General features: G+C 39.8%; 1 long non-coding RNA gene across 1 annotated transcript; it reads left to right on the top strand.

Annotated features, from left to right (window-relative positions):
- Positions 1–19,774: 19,774 nt before the first annotated feature.
- Positions 19,775–21,278, top strand: LOC146973367 (uncharacterized). Its single transcript, XR_015037672.1, has 3 exons — positions 19,775–19,929; positions 20,131–20,237; positions 20,381–21,278. It is a non-coding gene; the product is annotated as an uncharacterized LOC146973367 (long non-coding RNA).
- The last annotated feature ends 1,768 nt before the right edge of the window (positions 21,279–23,046 follow it).

Here is a 23,046-nt window from a genome sequence, read left to right as displayed (position 1 = left end):
CTGTCTTTACTCACACTGTAAAGCTGACATCATCTCCACACATGCAAACCCACACACACACACACACACACCCACACACCCTCTATCCACCCTCCCCCCAGCACAGACCCTGTAAAGTGTGCTCGAGCACATAGATGGAGGAGGGGTAAATAAATCAAAATCAACAACAGGCATCTGTTTGAAACAACTGACAAGATCCAGGATGTAGCCCCAAAGCAGGCACAATGAAGGTCAGCGGGAAAAAAAACAGAAACTTATTGTCTCTGTTTTTGGAGCTGTAGGCAAATGGAACTGATTTTATTTTCTTTGTTTTATTTGTTGTTGTTTTTTATCTCATTCAACATAAATCACACTAATAAGAGTTAGGCTTAATCACCAAGGATACAGATAAGAGAGTGGCTGAGATGTTGCACTCTGTTGTCAAGGAAACTGGTCGCAATTGGTCTTGGCCTTGGAAGCTCACAGCAAACTGCTGACCAAAGCCATCAGATACACACCGTGTACAGAGACCTTGAGAGACACAGTCTTCATCCTCTGCCTTATTTAGGCCTTTTTTATTTATTTATTTATCTATCTATTTATTTTCACTGATATGATACTTTAAATTCCAACTATTTTCTTTCTGTACCAACAGTAGGCCTATTATACATTTATTTTTAAGGCCACAGGTGAGAACAGGTTGCACTGTTTGTAAGCAGTTTATAAAACCTTGAGCAAATGTAGTTGTGAGCAGATGTATGGATGTTGTACAGTACTGTATTATTTGTTAATAGACATATTGTTATTGTTTTTCCATACTATCATTTCACCATGAAAGGTTCATGTATATAAATACATTAACCTGCTTATTTGCTCACATATTAATAGATAGTTATAAACTATTTATGTTTGATTTGATTCTTATGCTTATCAGGGAGACACAAAGTGTTGCAATATTATTATTTTTCCATATTAACTTTCATGAATTTCATTGTAACACTACATTAAGTTTAGTTACAGTAGCTTTGATGTGTATCCTTTTTCCTTTATTTGAAACATGCTAGTTACAGTAGAAGAATGCCTTTGGTTCACAAAACCTCTTGAGCTTTTTCATTAAGAGCAACAATAATAAATATAACTCATATTGATTGACTCTAATAGATGCAGCTATCACCAGCTTCCTGCTTCTCCCTCTTGTTGCAGACATGTAAAATGTCCCTCAATCTGATGTAGCCACTGTCATTTGTCTTAGGTGTATGACACGTTGGATGCTCATGTGACACCTGAACGCACATATTAAAAACACACAAACCTCAATGAAATGACAGTGTCCAAAACCTGTGAGAAATATTCATTATGTGACAGCAAAATGGTCACAGCTGTGATATTGCTCACATTAAACAGTCACTTCAGGGATAAGATATTGCCGAGAGTGTGAGTACAGAATAATTCATGATTGGTGTGTGAGTGTGTGTGTGTTCACTGGCAGAGAGGACTCGCATCCGTGAAAGAAACTGCAACACATAATGATGTGAGCTGAATAAACACATCACAATAAACATGATTACAGTTTCTCATGCTGGAATTGAATCTTTGCTTTGAATCTTTTGCCAAATATAAACTCAAAGTATGAAAATAGGTGGTTTTATTAAGAACCCCTTTTTTTTTTTTTGCTCCGTCAATTAATGAGATTTCGCTCCCTCTGGAAGGCAATTAAACAATGGACCCTGTATTCTCGTCCCTGCCAATATCCTGACAGTTCTCCTCTATCAACACACAACTATCTAATACCAATTAGTTTCTGTCTTTTCAAATACATGCAAATTAAAGTTGCTGCAAATTAACTGACTTTCCAGCTTATCCCAGGCACTCAAGTGTGGACCCACTGCACTATATCTTTTATTTTGTCATTATTCCACCCTCCAGTCAAAGTCAGTTCACTCTCAAGGGTAATATGATGGGAAGGGGATTAACCTGACTCAACTCATAATATCTGATTCGGCTGACACTGATGTAGCTGTTTATCTGTTATGTGTGACCAAGAAAAATTATGAAATTGTCTCTCTGCGGGTTAGAGGGAGAGAGAGAGAGAGAGAGAGAGAGAGAGAGAGAGAGAGAGAGATGGTGTCCTATGTGAAACCGTGCACTTTCTGTAATCATAATCAGCCTGTGTTTAATGTAGCTTGCTCCCAGTGATCTAGCCCCCTCTAGTGTGTAAAGAAATGATCACGTAGACCGAGAGTGCTGCCTCAAAGGTCCTCTTAAGCCACAGCCCTCATACATCATACATGCAGCAGACATTTTCAGTGTATTATTCAAACATTGCAGCATTTATAACATGTTTTAAAAACAACGGGGAACGGTTCTCAGCACGAGTGAAATCTTATTTTAATATCAGGTTGCATCTTGGCAACTTGTGTTTTCCTCATACCCCCCTCCCTGGTTAATTTCTGTCCAAAACAGCTGGTCTTACTCTGCTGTTGCATTTGCATTTTGCTTTTCTGATCCACCAGTTCATCCAGCATCACAGAGACGGACTCGTTGAAACCACTAGGGGGCACTATGAAACAACCCAGCCATTAGCAAATTAGCAAGGGAGTCATAATGGGCGGTTATTTCTCCAGCAGTCACTGTTTATTTCTGTTACTGAAAATGAAATTCAAAACAAACAGGTCTGTTTGGTACATTTTCCCCTCTTTCCTATTCCTCCAATTCGCCCTCGTACCACTTTTTTCTCTTTTTTTTTCTTCTCTTTTTTTTCTCTAAACCAACCGGTGGTTATGTTGTTTGGAATATGCTAATCTGCTATGCACCGGCAACTCCCTGGGTGAAGATCACTTATTAAAAGCATAGTTGGGAGGGTTTATGCAAATTGAGTCAAATCAAAGCAAGCTTTCCCTTGGTTGGTTACCCCTTTGCATACACTGTGAATTTGAGACCAATATTTTATTCCTTTTTCGCGAAGCCTGTGCCACTTTCGCATCACCTCTGAGCTCTCCTCCTTGTGTATTTAATGTTGAATTCATGTTGCTCTGCTTTCTCATCTCTCTCTTTTTTTTGGGCAGTGTGTTGCTGCAGACAAACAGTTTTCTTGTCTGCAGAAAGGAGAAGTTTCATTTCCCGTGTGTGGATTGACAGATTTGTTAGAAGGAAAAGATGGATAATATCCGCTGTGGCCAAAGGCTGCCGTGAAGTAGTCTGACACAGACACTGATTAAGCCTCTTGAGATCTGAGGGGATTGTGGGTCTTAGTTGAGAGAGAAAAAGAGAAACAAGAGGAGAGGCGTGAGCAGGCGAAAGAACAAAACTGCAAATTGGATTGGATGAGATGCAAGTGTCCTGTGGGTGTGTTGGCTTTTGTGTAACGTGTTGTTAAGGTTGGACCAACAATCAGACGTGCTTTCTTAACTCCAGACCAGGAGGGGAGGGATAAGCAGATCTCAGATCAACAGGGACACACACACACACACCACTGGGGATAATACGCTGCATTGTTTGTGGATGCTGTTGACTTCTGCTTCCCCTGGTCATTATTTAAGGAGAAGTCGCACCTTCTGAATCAGCTGTGCCCATTCTGCATGCAGCCATGTATCGTAATGAAATGTTTAATGGGACCTCTTGGCATGCATATGGGTTTATATTTATACCACCTTAATGCAAACACAATATGACTTCTAAAATCACCCCTGCCCTTTAGCTCACCTCGTGCTGTGCTAATTTAGAGTGCAAAGGTGAGTCCTCTATGTTCCATATTTATATTTTGACAGTAAATTAGGTAATAAAAAAAAGAGCAGAGGTCAACGCCTCCCCTCCCGACAAATATGCAGACTCTGCAGTCTTGTGTTGGGTACTAAACATCACCAGGTGTCCCTGTTGCTGGTTTTGACTGAAATCAAACTTGAGGGGGGTTCTCGGGCTTAAAGAGACAAATGAAAGGTTCCTGAGGACATACTGTAAGTGTTTACTCAACCGTTCACTCATAGCCACGCATGCAGCAAGACTGATTAAATAGACTGCGTGTTTGTTCGTGCTTTCAGAGGCAGAGACACATTTAGTCATGCTTCACAAATGACTTATTCCTGTGCAAAATGCTACGAGTTATAAAGGGAAACATTTTGCCATCTCTTCTTTGTGATTGTACAAGCACTCAAGCACATGTGGCTCGTAACAACCATAAAACCCATGATTCCCTCGTGAGTCTCATTGTAATTATTATTTTTTTATTTTCATTTTAAATATTTTATTACGAGGCATCATTTTCAAAGGCAACAAATTATGTTGTTGCTGTGCTTCTTTTAAACGAGATATAAGACAAAGAAACTTGGATCTGTTTGGTAGCAGCCGTAACAACAGAAGCAATTTGAAGACAGCTTCACCGCATGTGTATGATGGCTTCACAAGTAGCTTTTGTCTAGACGTATTCATTTAGACAGTTGCATTCCTCTGTGTCTTTGTGGGTCAATTCAGTAAGGTTTGGACTATAAGAGAATCACTTGAGCACATTTCAGCATTTAACCCGAGCATAAACCCCATCAGTGCAGTCGAAGCAGCTGTGGATGATTCCTTAATCCAAGCAGACACTGAGAGAGGGATTCATAAAGGCAGAAAGGCTTCCAGCAGCATCCTCCCTACTACACACCAGCAGGGATAAAATTCCCTCATGTGAATGCAGAAGGGTTTGCTGATTGCAAAGTCTAATTGCAATATTAATCAATTACAGAGAATAAAAAGCTCATTTTTATGCCTACCATGGGTGGCTGGCACGCCGACTTCCTGTAGTCTTTATTCACTGGATCATATGAGGTTTGTGCTCCATTATAAGGAAATAAAATTATCCAAATTCACTTTCGTATTTGCATATTCTCTCGAAGACAATGCGGCTCTTGTGCAGAGGTATAGTGACTACATCATAGAAGTATAGCATATTGAATGTTTGCTGGACTCCTGTTGATATAGTTACACAGAATCAGTCCTGCATTAATGGTGAACGCAGTTCAATAATGTCTCAGTCTGGATGAAAGCAGCCCCCCATAAAAACCATCAGAGGGCAATCGATGTGCTTTCATCCCCAGGACGGAAATTGCACTCATATGGCTCAGACTCTATGAAGGTCCCCCATCCAAAGCCAAATCATTAACATCAAACTTGCAGGAACGAAATCAAAATGTCAGTCTGCCTTGCAATCTGTGGACAGATGAGTATTGCCTCTATTTCTCATACAATTTCATTCATTTCATAGCCTACTGTAGGCCTGTTTCATCCAGTGTGATTTATCTGCATTGTGTATGGAGAGGTGAGACAGTGCACGTCAGGGAACTTCTTCAAAAAAGATATTTATTGAACATGTGATCCCACAAATAATACTTACAGATAAATATTGGTCCCAAATGGTCCTAAATTCCCCAAACCCTGAATGGGACACATGTGAAAATTATATCAAATGCTCAGATCATCTTAATCATCAATTACAAAATCATGTTTTTTTTATTTCAAACTCAATGGAGTGCAGTTAGTTTTTTATTTTTTATTTACCTATGCAACTGTGACATTTGCTTTTTCATCCCTCTGCTGTACAGATGGTGATATTTTTGGAGATATTAATGTAATTAACAGATTGCTTTATTTTTTGTAAATCAGGTACTTATCATTTCAAGGTCGGAATTTCAAAAGGATTGATACTGTAACTATTTTTGAACTACCTGATACATATCCTCATACTACAAGCTACAACATCACCATTAGTGAGCAATAACATGGTTTGGAAGAAGGGTTTTGAAAAGTAACTATTTAAGTTTAGGGTTTTTAGGCTGCACCGTTTTTAATCTTGCCATCTCGTATACCTTCCTTTACCAAACAGTACATACTGCTCTGGTAACATAAACAATAACACAACTGGCTTTACATTATGTTTATGTATGTTGGGCTGCACACAGCAATTGAATATAGCATGAGGATTGTCGGATTTGATTCTTAGAGATCTCACACAATACTAACTCCTACTCCCTTTCACGAGACATACATATTTTATCTCCTTTTATTTCGACACTTGCCGATTTTCAAAGACCACTTAGCGTTCTTCAAAGTTTAAATGAGGGGGCTGAGGTTTGTTATTATCTAGCAGAAGTAGTTTTTATTATGTATATGGCACTTTTTGCTGAATGTTGAGACTGTGCATCAAAGTAAATTAAAAACCCTTTATGTCTGTCTTGAAGGACAGGTCCCATTTTTTTTTAGTCTTTCTTAAAAAACATAGTCAGGTGCAGTTTTTCCTGCCTTTAATCAATTCTGTGATCAAAAAAAAAGAAAAGAAAAAAGTTTGTGTTTACAGTATTTGCCTCACTGAGCCGTGGCAGAGGAACAGTAACATAACACCGCGTGGGAATTTGCTACTAAAAGTGAAACTTTGAAAAATTAACTCAGACTGTCGCAACATCACTGCGACGAGGTGGGAAGCAGGGTGCGAACTACAGGGGAGCGGAGGTGGGGGGGCTTGGCAGCTCTTAATAAGACATGAGCTCCACTGAAAACATGATAATGTGAACTTATGGCTATATGCTATTTCTGCCATGCGCTTCTATTTTTCTGTACCTTGATCACCATGGATTGGGCAAAAAATTGGCTAATGTAGATGTTTGATTCATGCATGGGCATGATTCATTGCTAATTCATCCTAACAAAGATACTGGCGTGCATGCTATTCTTGCCATCACCCTGGAAATGTGGCAGCTCAATATGATTAACTTTGCTTACTTTTAAAAAACCTATTGTAGGTTTTTGATATTGCTACACTGACAACATGATTAACAGCTTTTTACTTACAGTAGCCTACTATTTGTGCCAACAGCTTCAGCTATCGTTTCATTTACAACAAAAAAGGTTGTGATACAGTACATCCTCTAGGCAGCGCAATTATGTGTACTACTGTTACTGAAAATAAACATGTCTCCTCTCCTCATCGCTATTCACACCTCGGTAGTGCTGAAAGCTGCACAGCGGGCAGCAGGGGCTACTTTTCATATCTTCTCATTCAAATCGTTCACATTCTTAGTAACAGAAATAATAATAGATAAGAGCTAAGTCAATATTAATGTTGTAGCTAGTGTTTTTGACCACAAAAACATCTCAAAGAATTATCCAAGGCAGCAGAGAGATTTGTTGTGAGGAGAAAATAGCTGTATACAGTTTTGTTTTGTTTGTTTTTTGAAAAGTATTTTTGGGGGCTTTATGCCTTTAATCAATAGGACAGTTGAGAGAGACAGGAAATGGGGAAGCAGAGAGAGGGGGGATGATATTCGGCAAATGGACACTGGGGGAATTGAACCGGGGCCTTTGCGTATGGGGTGCCTGCTCAACCCAGTGAGCTATACAGCGCCCCATGTTTACCTTTTTAAAAATCCTATCCACCTCTGCTGAATCGGGATGGTGGCAGAAAGAGCAGGGAGCAGATATCTGGAAACGTTTTAAGGGCCAGTATTGACATTGACGTTTTCGAGCTGCAGTTGAAAAATAATTTTGCCAGCACTCTGTGATGGATAAAGCTCAAGAACATCTTTTGTATTTCTGTACTCCTGGTTGATATTAGCTCATCAGTAGTGCAGGAAAATATTCATATTTTTTGATTCTGTGTAATAGGGTTGAATTGATCTTTCATGTCAACAAGTCTTGAGTCAAAAATAACCCCCACCCCAACCGCCCCCACCCAGACTGACAAATGTACAATGTCTGCTCTTTCACCGCCACTGTTAGCGTTCTGTTCGGTTTAGGCACAAAAACAACTCGGTGAATGTTGAAAATGGATGGTTTGCATTGAAGTAATTACTTGAATTTAGTGGACCTTTGTTGTCATGGTTACAACAACAACAACCCCTTAGTTACAATTTGGGAATGAATGGTCTCCCTCCATGTTTTGTGCACATGTGGAGCAGGTCTTCCAAAAAAAGAGAGACCTTCAGAAGCAGCTAGACATACTGTTTTCTTTTCTTTTTTTCTCTCTTGGTTTTGACCTGCTGTAATAAAGTGGTGAAATATTTTTTTTGTCACATCTAAGTCTCCGAGTGCGCAGATCTTTTGTAAAAATCATGAAAAGCATCACAATAAACTTGCAGGTCTTTGTCCGCTGATTCAAAGCGCAGGTCGACCAAAGAAGATGTTAATTTATTGGAAACGCTGTGAATGTTCAAACGGTGAATTAAAGCACAGTAGCATTCGCTTTAGCATTCATCCTTTTGATCATCTGGCGCTCATGTGTAGTTCCATGTATGCCAAGGCCTCCTGTGATGCACCCCACAAACACAAACACAAACTGTCTCTCTGTCTCTCTTCCTCTTTCTCTCTGCCCCCCCTCCCCTAACCTTCTCTCATTTCTTTCTCTCATTCTGCAGCTTCAAAAACAGCTGCAACCCTCTGAAGCTGCGTTTCCGTTGTTCTTGTGGTGGGCATGTTTGAACGACGATTACTTGTATTTATCGCCACTTGTCGTCTCGACAGACTGCGTCTTCCTCATGCCAACTGGAACACTATATTGTTACAAAAGCAATTAGCAACCTAAAAACAACACTTGCTCACTGTAGTGCTAAATGGAAAAAATCTAAGGCAGATGACATGTAATTGCCATAATTACGCTATAATGACGACTATTTTAATCATAGTATAACTGTTTTGTTTTTTTTCTCCTATCGTTATAGATCGTGATTGGCACAACCTATCATCTTCAGTCCTCCAGTCTAATCTGAGCCTCACTGTGGGATTCTGTTTAATTTGGTTTATATATACTTTTTTTAAATTTGAACAGATGAAGTCATCAGTGTCATCTCAGATTACTTCAGATGACTTATTTCAATAGTTTACTTTGTTTATTTAAGTGTTTGCACAGTGACATTCATATTGATCCAAGTGCATTAGGCTGAAATCGCTTATTATACCTCCTAAGACAAGCCTTTGTCAAATTTTCAACCCGCTGTCTCGTCTTTGTTGGCTGGCTGTTACATGCATCAATATGTTCCCTAATTTGGAAAAGAGTGATTGTCAGAAATTCAATTTCCTTAGGTTCTAAATTTAATCTGCTCTCTTCAAAGGGACAGTATGAAAATTATCAGAGCGGAAGGTAGTTCTGAAAAAAGGAGGGGGGATATTTTAAGCATTCTTTCAGTCTTTTTGCTGAAAAGAAGAGCACGTCCTGTCAACTAAAATCTAAAAGCCTAAAACAAATATAAATGTTACCTTAAAAGCAACACTTTCCTTTCTGGAAGTTCTTACTTTGTTTATGTTAAAATGTTATCAGTATGGCACACTAACATGTAAGCGATATCAACCAGGCATAAAAACTCATCATTATGTCATTCTCTCATGTGGTTCTGAGAAAAGTCTGCTGAGTATCATGAACGTACTTACGTAACCGCTCGCACAGTCCTTTCCACCCCCAACCAGGAAGAACACTTTTGGAAATAAAATGTTTTGTGAAACAGACTGTCATGGTCTGAGGGGATGCTAATGACACCTCTGTGTATAAAACATCATAGCTTGACGACAAACTACATCGTCCACCATTACTATAAAGTTAAACCAAATCGTCTGTAAAACAGTATAATCGAAAATATATCATTAAAACCTTCAGGAAGTATTAAAGTTTGACTTTTAGTGACCTATGTTCTGCTACATGTACCTAATAAACTGGCTAAATGAGCGCATGTACTGTATAGTGTAGCTCGTAAGTGTAGTGGAGTGGTAGATAGTAGAATAAGTGGAAGACATTTTAAGGTCTTCCACTTATTCTACTATCTACCACTCCACTACCTTAAAATGTCTTCAAATCAAGCATGATTGCTAATAGTTGCTTTTTTGCCATTGCTTCGTGCGTGTAAAATCTGTTAATCTGAGGTCTTCAGGTTTGGATTATTATTAAGAGTTTAAAAAAAAAATTGACTATGGAATCATGTGTTGCACAGAAAAGTCTTCAAGTTCATGCCCAGGAATTCAAAGTGAGTTTTAGCTCAAGTGATACAGTGCAGCGTTTGACTTTTGTAGTATAAAACCACTGGTTAAACACCAAGGTAAAGGACAATTTAAGAGACATAGACAGAACACACACGGGCAGAAACACACACCCACTGTCTCACAAACACACACGTTCATCAAGGAGAAGGATGCAATCGTCTTTTGACATGAATCAATGTTGACATGTTCTTATTTCCTGAGCTGAAGCTTCTTCTTTTTTTCCTCCCCAACCCCCCCTCCTTCCCCAAAACTCTGAGATGAACTGAATGGAGATTGTGCGGCAGCGGCTGGCGCAGGCGACACAGCTGCCTCGGTCAATAGGCCAGTGCTGCTCATGGACTCGGCAGCGAAGCACAGGAGCAGACGACGGAGCCAACAGAGCCGGATCAAACAGCTTGATCTGTAAAGGCCCTGACTTGAGACACAAATTGACTGGGGGTCCAGGAGAGAGCACATCTTCCCCAGTCAGCTAACTTTCACAGTTCATAGGCACAGAGAGGGACAGATTTTTGGAAGTGTGCCACAGTCATTACATCCAGGCTATTTTTGTATTCTGCGCACGGATCTGCTGAAGATCTGTCGCCTTGGTTCTGATAACACGGGAGGCGGAATCACCTTTGCCCCTGACTCCGTCCCATGTTGGTGGTGGAAGGACTTACGCTATTAGACACCACAGGAAAGGATTTCACTCGTTACACTCCTGACTGCTGATTGAACACCCCAGTGCTATCTGTTACCGGGAGAGTGGTCTGCTGCCAGAGGCACTTCTTGTGGTAGTAGATTATTTGCTTCCACCCAGATAGATGTACTTTACATGACATTAAACAGAAGCAATATGGGATCTGCCTGGTACAAACCTATCCCATCTCCCCAGCTCCTCCTCCCTCCCCCTTTTGAATACCGCGGGAGAGCTTCTTGCATGATTAATCTCATAAATCCAACATCTTGTAATCAGTGATCTTTATTTTAAGGGGATATGATGCGGAATTAATGGTCAGATGCACTTAAAACAACAAAGATAATGTTTACACGTGTATCAGCAAATTGGCAATCTTGTCGTTTGAAGTGAAAATTGGAGCCATCTCCAGCGTGGAATTTTAAACGTGCATCAGCATGGCGTAGATGTGGCAGCCACTCTGGGCTGCAAAGTGTTTCAAATGTCTTGAGAGATAGTAAATAAAGAGCCTAATGTGTTCTCTCGCACACATCTAAATAAGACTTGTCAAGAGAACATAATCTTCTCCTCCCCATAATGGCTCATATATTGTGATGCCTTGGATGTTTGTTTTGCATTCAGGGGACTGCTTTGAAAGGGAAATTATAGTGATTTCTCGTCAAACATGATGACTTCCCATTTGGAAATCTTTAACGTCTGCAACAGAAGGACACTGTGCATCCAGATAAGCTTCAGGCCTGCACCGGTGTCTTTCTCAAGAGACATATACGTAAGTGATGATTACAAAATCACGTCAAGGGTGTGATCAATTTCAACATCACACGTAAGTAAAAAATAATTAAATCTACACTGCCAATTTCATCATAATTCATAACATTTATCTGTCTAACTCTATGCTGAATGTATTTTCTTTTCTAGGTTAGATAATTAAAGAGGAATCAATCAACTGTAAACAATGAGTAACAATCAACATTTTGCCAAAACAGATAATCTCTCTCAAATTATAGCAAAGAACAAACACATCTGTCATTCACATTGAATCATAAAAAAAAGACTCACTATGTCTGCTCAGACCTTAGTCTTATTTATCCGGTAATTTTTGACGACTTTGAAGTTACTTCAAAACAAAGAAAAGGATAAATCTCCATTTCAAGGATAAGAATATTGTAACAAATTAGTCATTTGTGTCATCCACTGTGTCAAACACAATGCTAGAAAACAATGCCATAGAAGTTTCTTTTTAGTTTTTTTTGTCTTGGCTTGGACCTTTTTTTGTGGTTTCATAACTCTGAACCAACTGATTCTCCAAGAAGAAAAGTTGTGGTAATGTCACTGTGACATTGCAAAATCGTACAGACACCTTCACTCTATGTTGCATTTTCATTTCTTTACTGATCAATCAGGTGCTATTTCTATCTGAAAACCATTGCCTTATATGCCACATGCATTGCTGTCTGTTAACACATCCAGGTGGACACAGAATAACATTTACACTTACACTTTAGAGTCATGGCTCAGGTGACCTGATGGCTGTAAGTCCAATATTTACTCGGCTTTTTGTTAAGTTGTTTTGCTCTGCAGCAACTCCTGAGGGAAATATCTGGCTCTTTAGCTGCTAAATGCTCCACTATGTTCACCAGCTACTGACAAACAGTGTCTGTCAGCTGTTCGGTGCTGGGCTGGTGTTGCACAGTGGGTCTATCAGAGCTTTTGCTGAAAACAGCTCCCTGTCGCTGCTGGAAACAGGGTTGATGAGAGCGCTGAGAGTGGAACTGGTGAAGTAACAGAATGGGGGAAAAAATAGAGCTGAAAGGGAATCCTCATATATTATTACCTACTAACAATTTTTATTGATTTTAAAAAATCCTGGTAAACTGTTGCTTTTCTACCCGTTTGCTCAAGAGATACAGCATTTCTGTGCAAATCCATATAATACCTCATATTCCATTCTTATACATAGAGTGTAACTCCTCAGACTCATTGTTCTCTAACTAAGATAACTTAATATGCAGCTAGATGAATTTCAGTGTCTCCTGAAATGTAAATATATTTAGTGTTATGAAGAGTGCTTTACAGTGTATCACAGAGGTTTTTTATATGGCATCAGATTATAGTTGATTGACTCTGAGTGTGTAGTGTTGGTCTTTGTTGTGGCTGTGTATAGTTTCTGTCTTTCCTGAGCAGCTGACATCACTGACATTTCTTCAGTTGACCAAAACCTCCTCTACTTTGTCATTATTTTGGACAAAGTGTGAGAGTCTAGCATGTAATCTTCATGACAGCAGCCTATTGTACAGCAAACTAGCATCACCACACGACAACAATGATAAGGTGTTTCTCATCTAGCAGACTCTGTAAAGTCTCAGTCTTGACAATAGAGACAGAATGAAGAAGTTCTTGACGGTCAAGGCTGTTCGGTGTTTGTTTCTCTTCATTTCAAAGCAGAGTTCACCTGTGTTTGTTTGGATATTGTGGATATTTGAACCAAAAGACTTTGAATTGTGTTACACCTATATGCATACATTTGACTTGGTGTTGCACATGGTCTTATGAAATCACACACCCATTCTAATGAGGCACAGACACTAAGCAGATGGACAGAAAAGAAAAAGAGAAAGCCCACCGACCCACCATGATTTGTTATTTTCAAAGAACTATCATGTATTCTCTGCCAAAAGGTCAGGAAGTTGTACCATAAGACAGGAATACAAGGAGTCTTGTGGTATGATCTTTTTTTTAATTACTTCACTGCAGAAAGCAGGAATTTGTGCAAAAGTCAAACCATTTGACAGAGAATGTGTGTTGTGCTTGAAAAAAAAGAAAAGAAGGAAAAAAATTTACAGGTTTTAGAAAAAGGGAGATTTGTGTGGCGAAAATCAAAGCTAAAGCTTCACTTGTGACTGAGTTTGTGTTTGCTGTGGACAATGATACATGATTGTCAACAACATTTCCGAAGGGGTTGTGTGTAATAAAAAAAACAACAACACACATGGCCCTATTCTGTAAGATTTTGTTAGCCTCTACTGCACATAATTAAAAGTGCCCGCCAGTAGCCAGAAGCTCATAAAAAGAAAGGATATGGTGTTTTTCAGCCATTTGTATTAATTAAAATTTTTCACTGGTCCACTTTTTCCTGAAATGGGCTGGGCTTATAAATGAGATGACCAGGTTTGGGCGCAGTGTCTTTGGATGAAAAGAGAGAATTCATTAATTTAACTGGTAAAGCAATTATGAAATATGTATGTGGAACACACTGCATCAGTGCGATGAAAGTCTGTCTATTGTCCTGACTGCTGGTTTTAGCATTGACATTTTAATTGGTGATTTTCAGCTCTCATTCTGCACCAGAAATGCACAGAGAAAGTTTCTAGGCCACATACACACACACACATACACACACACAGAGCACGCAGTGAAGTCATTGAAATTGAGTAGTCTGACTGAGCCTTGTGTGGGCTCAGTGACAGCGTTGATTAAACATTAAGGAAGAGATATAATGCCATTTTACCATTGTGAGTTATCCAACCCCTTTGTACTATCATTTCATCTTTGCCCTTGAACTCAAACACATTGCCGACTGACAGGATAGAAAGAATAATGATAATGAATTATGCATAAATGAGAAGTTGAATTCATCTTTATCCAACTTTGGAAAGTTGGTGCATTTGAGGACCCCTGAGTGTTATTTGTCATGCAGCTGACAGGAAACACTGCGGTTGGTACTTGTAAAAATGGGCTTAGTGTCTGGGCCAAACGGAACACTTGTGCGCAGCATTGTGGACCGTGATCCTTATCCCTCTTGTCTTTGGTGGGCATAAGAGGATGAGCAATGGCAGAAAATATACAATTTGTTCTTTTCTACTTCCTTTATCCCCTTTCTTGAGTTGATGTGAGATGGATTTGGAGGAAAGCAGCACCATTGTAGAGGGAAAGTGTGAAATTCTGTGTATGTAACGGTGGTAAAGTACCAGGTCTGGTTAAATCCTGGATGAGAGTCAGTTGGACATTTTGTTTTTATTTCTTAACAGTGTGCGCCTCCTATCTGATCCTCTAGGAGCCTCAGTTGAATTTCCTTTTCTGAAAAAGACTAAAATGACAACAGAGCCTGTGATACCAGATGAAGTGTCGGCTGAGATACAGAGAGGCAGCAGACGTTCGGAAAAGACAGGATTTCCAGTAGCAGTGGTGTCTTGCTGATTGCTGTTTTGTCTTAAGCTTGTCTGATCCATCACACTGTCACCAAATTTAGAAAATAGAGGGCATACGTGTCTTTTTCTGTCCATATCAGTAATGTCAAAAGCATGAACTTTGAATCCACTTCGACAATCAGAAAAATTGCACCCTAACATGCTGATATATTCATAGCTTTATTCTCACCTAGGTTACACACTTATCACTTTCATTTTGGCCACGATATTGCTGTTGGGATACGTGTAATTTTCTCAGCAGGCCTTCGAATTTCCTGGATATCTTATCATCAGCCAGTGCCCTTTGATATTATGAAGTTTTGAGCCTGATATGAAAAACTGTTTTGTGTACTTCCCCTAGAACTGTGCTGTGTAATTCATGGACTTTTCAGTAGTTTTTTTTTTTTTACCTAGGATGTGTCAGTACAGATTGTTTCAAGAAAATACCCATACAACTTTTCCTGTTGCAGAGTGAAACTTTTAATAGTTTGCAGGCTACAAATAAACTGTTGCGACTCAGAGATGTGGAATTCTCATTATATTCACTGACGGCCACAGTGTAATAGATTACTCAAGGCAGCGGCAGCCTGGCCTGCCAAACTCTTTAATTCAGCCTTACCCAGCAAACACAACCATTTGGGGCCTGTGTGGGGGCACTGGACCCATGATTGGGCTTGCCCACATACTGTAATGCCAACTTGGGGGCCCCAAAGGACAAAGTGCATGTGGACCCCATGTTGATCCCACATGGCATTATTGTGGGTTTTGGCCTGCCCCAAACCCTAAATTACCCACGGTCGGCCCACATGAGCATGTTTGCTGGCCAGGTAACAGGTGATTCTGCATATACAAAGAACAGGTTCTGCTCTTTTGGGACCAGTTTTTTTTTTCTTTTCTTTTTTCTTCTCAACTTTCAAAACCCGGATTGTTGTTTTATTAAAAAACTACATTTAAACCGTTATCACATATCTTATTACCAGCCTTCTTTAAAGAGGAACTATGCAGGATTTTTAGCTTGGCTATGCTACATTATTACCTTAATAATGTAATAATAACGTATGTAATGAATGACATGTAACTTGTTACGAGGGAGAATGGAGGCTCTCTGCTTTCCTTGTAGCGTCTTTTGGCTGAAAAATAACTTTGCAAGATCAGCGCTGCCACCCCGGTGTACCAGCTCTCGTCTCTGTGGCACCACGACACAAACGTGCCCCGTAACCCATAATCTCTTGTTTATGACAGATAAGACTACACAAATATACATGTTGTAACGCGTATATGAAATATAATGTTATGTACCGCTGTATTGATTGCTTTCTTGCTGGCTTCGTTGTAAAATGCACATGGCTGAGAGGAGGGTTAGCAAAACAGCTGAAAAGCGACTGGACTTGCATAGTTCCTCTTTAAAGGCATTTCAAGTTAGTGAAGTGTTTTCTAACATTAATGAATTAATAAGCAAATCAAATTTAAAGCAAATCCAAGTGAAAAAAAACAACGTATTTAAGTGTATTAAATTTTTAATGTGCTTTAAAGTGTTTAACGGAGCTAATTATGAGTTTTGTTATTGCTGTATAGCCAGTATTAGCATTAACAGGTCTTTACCACTCTTGGCCATGCTCTGCTCATTGAGAGTTGTTCCATCGTTTGAAAGCAATGTAAATATCTAACTTTGGTGCTACCACCTATTTTCTTTTTCTAAAGTTAACATGCTTAGTATCCTCAATCTGTTTGGACAGGCTCAGCTTTCCAATGCCAAGTCACTGTAGCAACCAGTCCGCCCTGAAGAGGTGCTGCTCAGAGGGTGTATAATAGTCTCTCGTATAGAAAATGCAACAATGGCTGTAGCTACAGTAAAGTAAAGAGCTAAATAGCAATAGCATATCTTATAGATATGTCTTTTAACACACAAAACAACCACCTAACCAGATTCTTCAGATCCGTTTGGGTGTGAATTGATTAGACTGAGCCAGCAGCAAATGTTGTGTGATAGGGTTTATCATCACATTTTTTTTACAGAAAGGCGTCACCGTCTTCCAACTGAACAAAAATTACTCATGACTGTTAGGTCAAATAATCAAAACCATTGCAATGCTGGTGGAAATGTGTGGTGTCATGTAGGACACTGTTGAATAATAAGAAGCTGGTAAACTCACAAGAAGAGAGGACAAAAATAATACAGAAAGTTTTTCTCTGAAACTGACAAAACTCATTTTGGTATTAACAAGTTATTTCGGTTTCCAGTTCTATCTATTCTACGACTGACCTTGATAGCATATCAGTGTATTACATATTATTCTCACAACTTGACCTACAGTGTTTCTAAATTTAGTCTATATAACCAAAAGGGTAAATGTGCAGTAGATTTTACGACTTGAGCCATGAAGTTAGTGGCTATTTAATAGAAAATGCCCCTTCCTAACCTTGGCAGTGATTATTCTCATAAGCATAATGCTGCAGTTCATGGTAACCTTGCATATGCAGCTATGTTAATTTACTTGTGCACAGGGAGGTCCTCCGGAGTCAGGCTGAGCTTGATGAAGGTGCTATCACCCTCAATGAGAGGAATAATTATCACAACAACACATACATAAGTCCTCAATTAGATTAAGGCCCACTTTAATAGACTCCCAGCAAGAGTGGGAGTGGTGGCTTAATGTAATTGGTTACAATATGACATGCGGAGGAAAGCGTCACAAAAAATGAAGTAGATTTATAAGAGCTGCTCTATTTCAGTTTTTCATTTTTTCCCCCATCTCCTGCTGAAGCTTTATTTGACCACTCTAATCGTTCCTGTCCTGTGATCTCACAAGTGTGTCATATAAATGGCTGGTGCATTCTGTTTATTTTTCCCATCCATAATACATAGGGTATCTAAATCCTGCTGGCGTGTGCAGGAAACAGAGAGAGAAAGAGAGAGAGAGAGGTGGCTTGCTAATGGTGTGAGTCATAAAGGCTCAGAACAAAGTGGCAGAAATACATACACATAAGCCAAGAAGAGCCGGAGAGGCCACGCACTATGGTCTGCTGGGTGAGAAGTGGTGATTTGAGAGTTTGGAGCTTAGAAAGGCTTTAGGGCAGAGTTTGATCTGCCCCTGCAAGGGCAGTATTTAGAATCAGCTTCCTAAGTATTGCCTCATGCTCACCTGACTGCAAGGTCACCCAAACCCACATTTTAATTCGGTTCTCTGGAAAGCATGAATTGCTCTCCAGTGTAACCTTTATCTTTCTTTATCCGGCAGCAACTGAACAGAATCCAGTACATGGCATCAACATTTCCGCACCGGAGTCATTATTATAGACATGGTACCATGTTTGTTTCAGGAGAACACACACAACAGGAAGAATACGTTGTGCTACAGTTGACAGTCAGAGCCTCTGCCATCTGTATTTAACTGTGATTTATAGTGCATGAATGTGAGCCTGGTACAGTACATATGTGAGGTGAGAGTTGTTATTCTGATTCAACAAGTAAACATATGCATCTGTTGTGGGTGTTGATGCAATTTAAGGATTTAAGGAAATCTCCACAACCTGAAATATCAAAAATGTTTCAGGCGTTCTCTCACTGGATTATAAAACAACATCATTTTTTAGAGGTCTTTATTTTACCCTGAGTATAAGACCAAGGTGGAAAGCCATGTAACTCCTGCAAGGTTTACAGTACGACTGCATGTCATAATAAAAGTCAGCTGGATAAGACTTCACTGCCATGATTTACTTCCTGAACAGTGCAATAAAACTTTAGAAACTAAAAGACATTTATGCATACTAAAAAGGTCCTGAACCTGAAGGCCATGCTGCCTCATTTATTACTGGGATAATTATATTCAAGTTTGTCCCTGAGAATATTTATATACTATTTTGATGGTTTAGATTTAAAGATGTTTCTTTTAACATAACAAGAATGTGTACTAAGGTTTGAAATGAAATATTGGACAATTCAGTATTATATACTGTAGGATGGGTGTATACTGGCAATGGATGTTTCTGACAAAATACCTGATCTTGCAGTATAATATTGTAGCCACAATTAATCAACTACTTTATGATTATGATTGGGCACAATGTGCATTCTTGCTGGGGGTGCTCTAATCCACATAGAGCTTCAGTCATCGTTGACAAGCGATTATAATTCTCCTGCTGAATTTCAGTGATTCGCTATCAGACAGTGATGAGACAGGCCGAGGCTAGCTGGTTAGCATGCTCACTTCAGTAAAGGAAATGACAAAATATAAAATGAACTAAAAATGAGCTATCAGTGATGCCTCTTTCAACAGCTGGAGACAGCGCGTGATGGATATATAAGTGAAGACTGATGTTTATGTATGTCTCCTATAAAATATGTTTGTTGTTACAGTTTAGTTTTATAGAAATGCTTCTTTTTATTTTATTTTATGGAACAAGTTTGTTGTTTTCAGTTGCCAGCTGTGTTGCATGCAAATATTAAACCACAAAATTGAGTTTTTTCTTTTCTTTTCTGCTTGAAAAGGAGGAAAAAATTCAATATTGAAGATAAAAACAAATTTTTAATTCCAGCCTTCTTGAGGGTCCTCCCCATGTTCTTAGTTCCACTATTCTCCCCACTAATTCTTTGCAACTGCATATTTATCAGCATTTTTTGTGTGTGTACTGCTGGTTGCCACATCAACTGTCGCAGTCAAGTTTCCTCTGTTGATTGAAAACAAATCCCCACTCTTTCCACTCACTAGCTGCAAGCTTGCCTTAACAACTGCCCTGTGCTTGACTGTTTAGCTCTCCACTTCTTCACTCTTCTGCCCTCACATAATACATTCAGTGAATATTTCAGCCTTTAACCCACAGCTAGTTGATATCAGTGGAACATGAATGTCATCTGTTTCAGAGAGATTACTTAAAGAAATAAAAATTTGCCCTGTGCGTTCTGAATGACTCACAGTAAACAGACGAAATCCCTTTCAATTGTTTTCTGGGCTTTTTTTTTCTGGAAGGAGGATTTTAATTTTAATTTTTACATTTTGTTTCTTGCAGCAGAGCTTTGTGCATAAGCTGGTGGTCGGAAAGCATGTCTCCTCTTGGTCTCCTGCTGGTATTCCACTGCAAAGCCAGGATAAACAGGTGCCCGTTTTGAGATTATTCAGTGCAAGTGAACTGTTTGGATATGAGCTGCGCATCTACCCTGAGTTCATGGAAAGTACAAAATACGCATTTTTTTTAGTACCCAGTGCACCAGGTTAAATACTGTACATTGAGATGCGCTGAAGAAACATAGAAACACAAGAGTTTTGTTTTGCCTCTGTTGTCTCCATCTGATCACAGATTTGTCCATAGGCATTAACTGTGATTTCATAAAGCTGTCAAAAAGTCACATGAAAGGATGGTTGGAGACAATGCAAGATCAAAGGGTATCTTCCTAATATCTGTCAGTAAGTAGTGGGAGCATTCAGGAGCTCAGTTTCCTCTTCCCTTGTATGAAGGTTTCACAGAACTGAGTAATTACACCTGCCAAGTGTTATTCAAAAAAATAATGCTTTCCACCACTTTCTCAGCCCACCGAAACCCAATCTAGGCTTGCTTGAATGACAGCATCGAAAAAACTGTGGAAAAAGGAAAAATGAGAGTGACTGAACTGGAATAGAAGTGTCGTAGAGAGAAGATGGATTCCTGTGCTCTCAGTGGAAAGCTGTCATAACAGTCCTCAGCAGCTGTTCTGGGAGCAGCTAGGAGTCGCTGGAAATATGTCACACACACCTCCACTCCTCTGTACAGGCCCAGGCAGGAGTCCCACCTAACTGTGTCACATTTCCATCTCATTGTGGGGAAAGCCACCCAACAGAGAGGGAGAGGAGCACAGAGGAGCTGGGACACAGGGGGAAGATCCTTTAATTTAGTCACAGTGGAAAGCTTTAAGCCTCTATCCTACCAGGGAGGGAGAGAGCAGCGTGAAGCTCTGCAGCCGCACGTTGCCCTCTCACATCGTTCACTTCCATCACAGCGACTCCATCAGATCTGCTGTGATGAGGAGTGACTTTCTAATGGGTATGAACATATACCCTCATTGCGAGTATCCTTGCTCTGCAACCATTGTGCAGCTTAACTGGTGCGTTTCCCCTCACAGCATGGAGTTAAAAAAATGTAAAGCATTAGAGTTAACAACAGTGAGCAGTCTGGGGATTCAGAGAGTAAAAGTCGTGTCATCCCTGATAAGACTCAGCTCCTGGCCCTACAGGAGGCAGTTTAAACTTTGGAAATTATGAATGCCCACCAGACTCTTATACCATGTTTGTACCTTCAGCTTGAAAAGCACTGCACTACCAATTTGTTTTGCTCCAGTAGCTTGTAATGACAATGTTGGCACTTTGGTAAAACACCAAATTAAATGTGATCCTTCATTTATTCATGATTTTTTCTATGTCGGTGTTTCAGAGTGGTTTAAAATTCCACATAAGCGTATTAAAGATGTGCATTCAAATTTGTCGTAGATTCTTCAGGCAAATTTGCTGCAAAGAATGTTTTAGATATGGACAGTATATAATGCGGATTTAAAATGGTAATCATTTAAAGCCACGAAGCATGATCCAAACAGAAAAACCAAACACAAGATAACAGCTGGAATTTGCCTCTAAATTGACTGACAGCAATATCTAACACTATGTAGGATTAGTGGTACTGGTACTCTGGTTGAGAAGTGCAACTGTCTGCTACCTGTGTCGTTCTCAGAGATGCACAGCAGCCTGCGTGAATTTGTTGCCGTTGCTGGTACCATCGTTGGTACTGGTGCCTTTGCCTTCATTGGTACTGGTGCTGTTGCCATCACCGGTGCCGTTGCCGTTGTCCAGAGCTTGCCAGAGGGGAGGCTGGCCGGCTGTGTGGCCCAGCACAGGGCACTCATGTTTGGGTGAGAGGAGCAGGGTGGCGCTGTGTTCCTACCTGCACAGCAAAGTTACATAGTGCAGTTGTAGCTGGCGCGACCCTGCTCAGGCTGCAACGATGGCACGATTCATCCTACAGTAAAAACTTAAATGAGTTTATAAATTGTTTTAAGGTAAAAAAAAAAAAAAAAAACCTACTACATAGTGTTGCTTTAACACAAAACCAAATCTAAATGTGCTCTTGATGTTTGCCCAGTGATGACAAACCCTTGTTTACGTTGGTCATATCTAGAAAAAAAGCCCATGAACCTGCATTCACTGTTTGACTTTTGTCCACATGGGGGCAGCTTGTGTGGCAAAATGCATTCACAAATAAAAAATAACAAACTGTTTAAATGTGATTTTTTTTTTTTTTTTTTTCAAAGGAGGTTAAATCGAAAGCAACTGGACTTAGTTTTTTGTCTAGGAAGACGTTTCACCTCTCATCCAAGAGGCTTCATCAGTTCATGTACGCATCTGACCAGGCTGGGACTGGTCCAACTATCTGGTGTGGAGACTCACTATTTAACCTCTTGTGTGGGCGTTCACAAGGGTGATGATGTCACTGGTTCCCTTTTGTGCTCCAAGTGCCAACGACAGTTGTTTAAATGACTGTCTTTGATGGAAGTTGGTTTCGACTTCGTTAGTGCCATATGTTGTTATAACGACAGTCGTTGGAGTCACTTGCCACTTGTGAACAGTGGTTGTTCTTTGAGGCTAGATTGTTGAATCTCCTGGGAAGGGATGAAAGGGCAGCATTGTAAATTGGAGATAGGTGGTGTCTCAGACCTCCTCCCCTGTTGAGGGATGGTTTCTCTACTTTTACATAGATGGCTTCTTTAACTCCTCTTTCAAACCATCTGTCCTCTCTGTCTAGGATTTGGACATTGCTGTCCTCAAAGGAGTGGGCTTTCTCCTTGAGATGTAAATGGACAGCAGAGTCCAGGCCTGAGGAGTTAGCTCTCCTCTGTTGGGCCATGCGTGCAATACTATGACCTGGACAAATGAGAATATGCACCGGCTGTTTAAATGTGACATTCTTCAGTATCTTCACCAAACCGGTGTTGGCCTTGTCATATACTGGACAATGACACAATGAAAGTAGCAAAACTGAACCAAAGCCTTAATATTACAGGCATAAAATCCTAATAGTACTCTATAGAGCTGAGAGGAATTGAGTCCAGTGATAATCATCTCTAGGTTCATTACTATGAGCAGTAATTTGATCCTTATATATTGATTAAAACAGCTGGTTGTTGAAACCTGTTAAATTGCAGTATGATTCATGGTTACCAGGATCATAAATAAAACTTTCAGATGTTAT

The sequence above is a fragment of the Trachurus japonicus genome, chromosome 15, assembly GCF_045865225.1.
Source record: "Trachurus japonicus isolate A0001 chromosome 15, Traja_1.0".
In the NCBI taxonomy this organism is placed as follows: domain Eukaryota; kingdom Metazoa; phylum Chordata; class Actinopteri; order Carangiformes; family Carangidae; genus Trachurus; species Trachurus japonicus.
The sequence above is the reverse complement of the archived record's forward strand: the minus strand, read 5'-3'. Positions and strand labels throughout refer to the sequence as shown.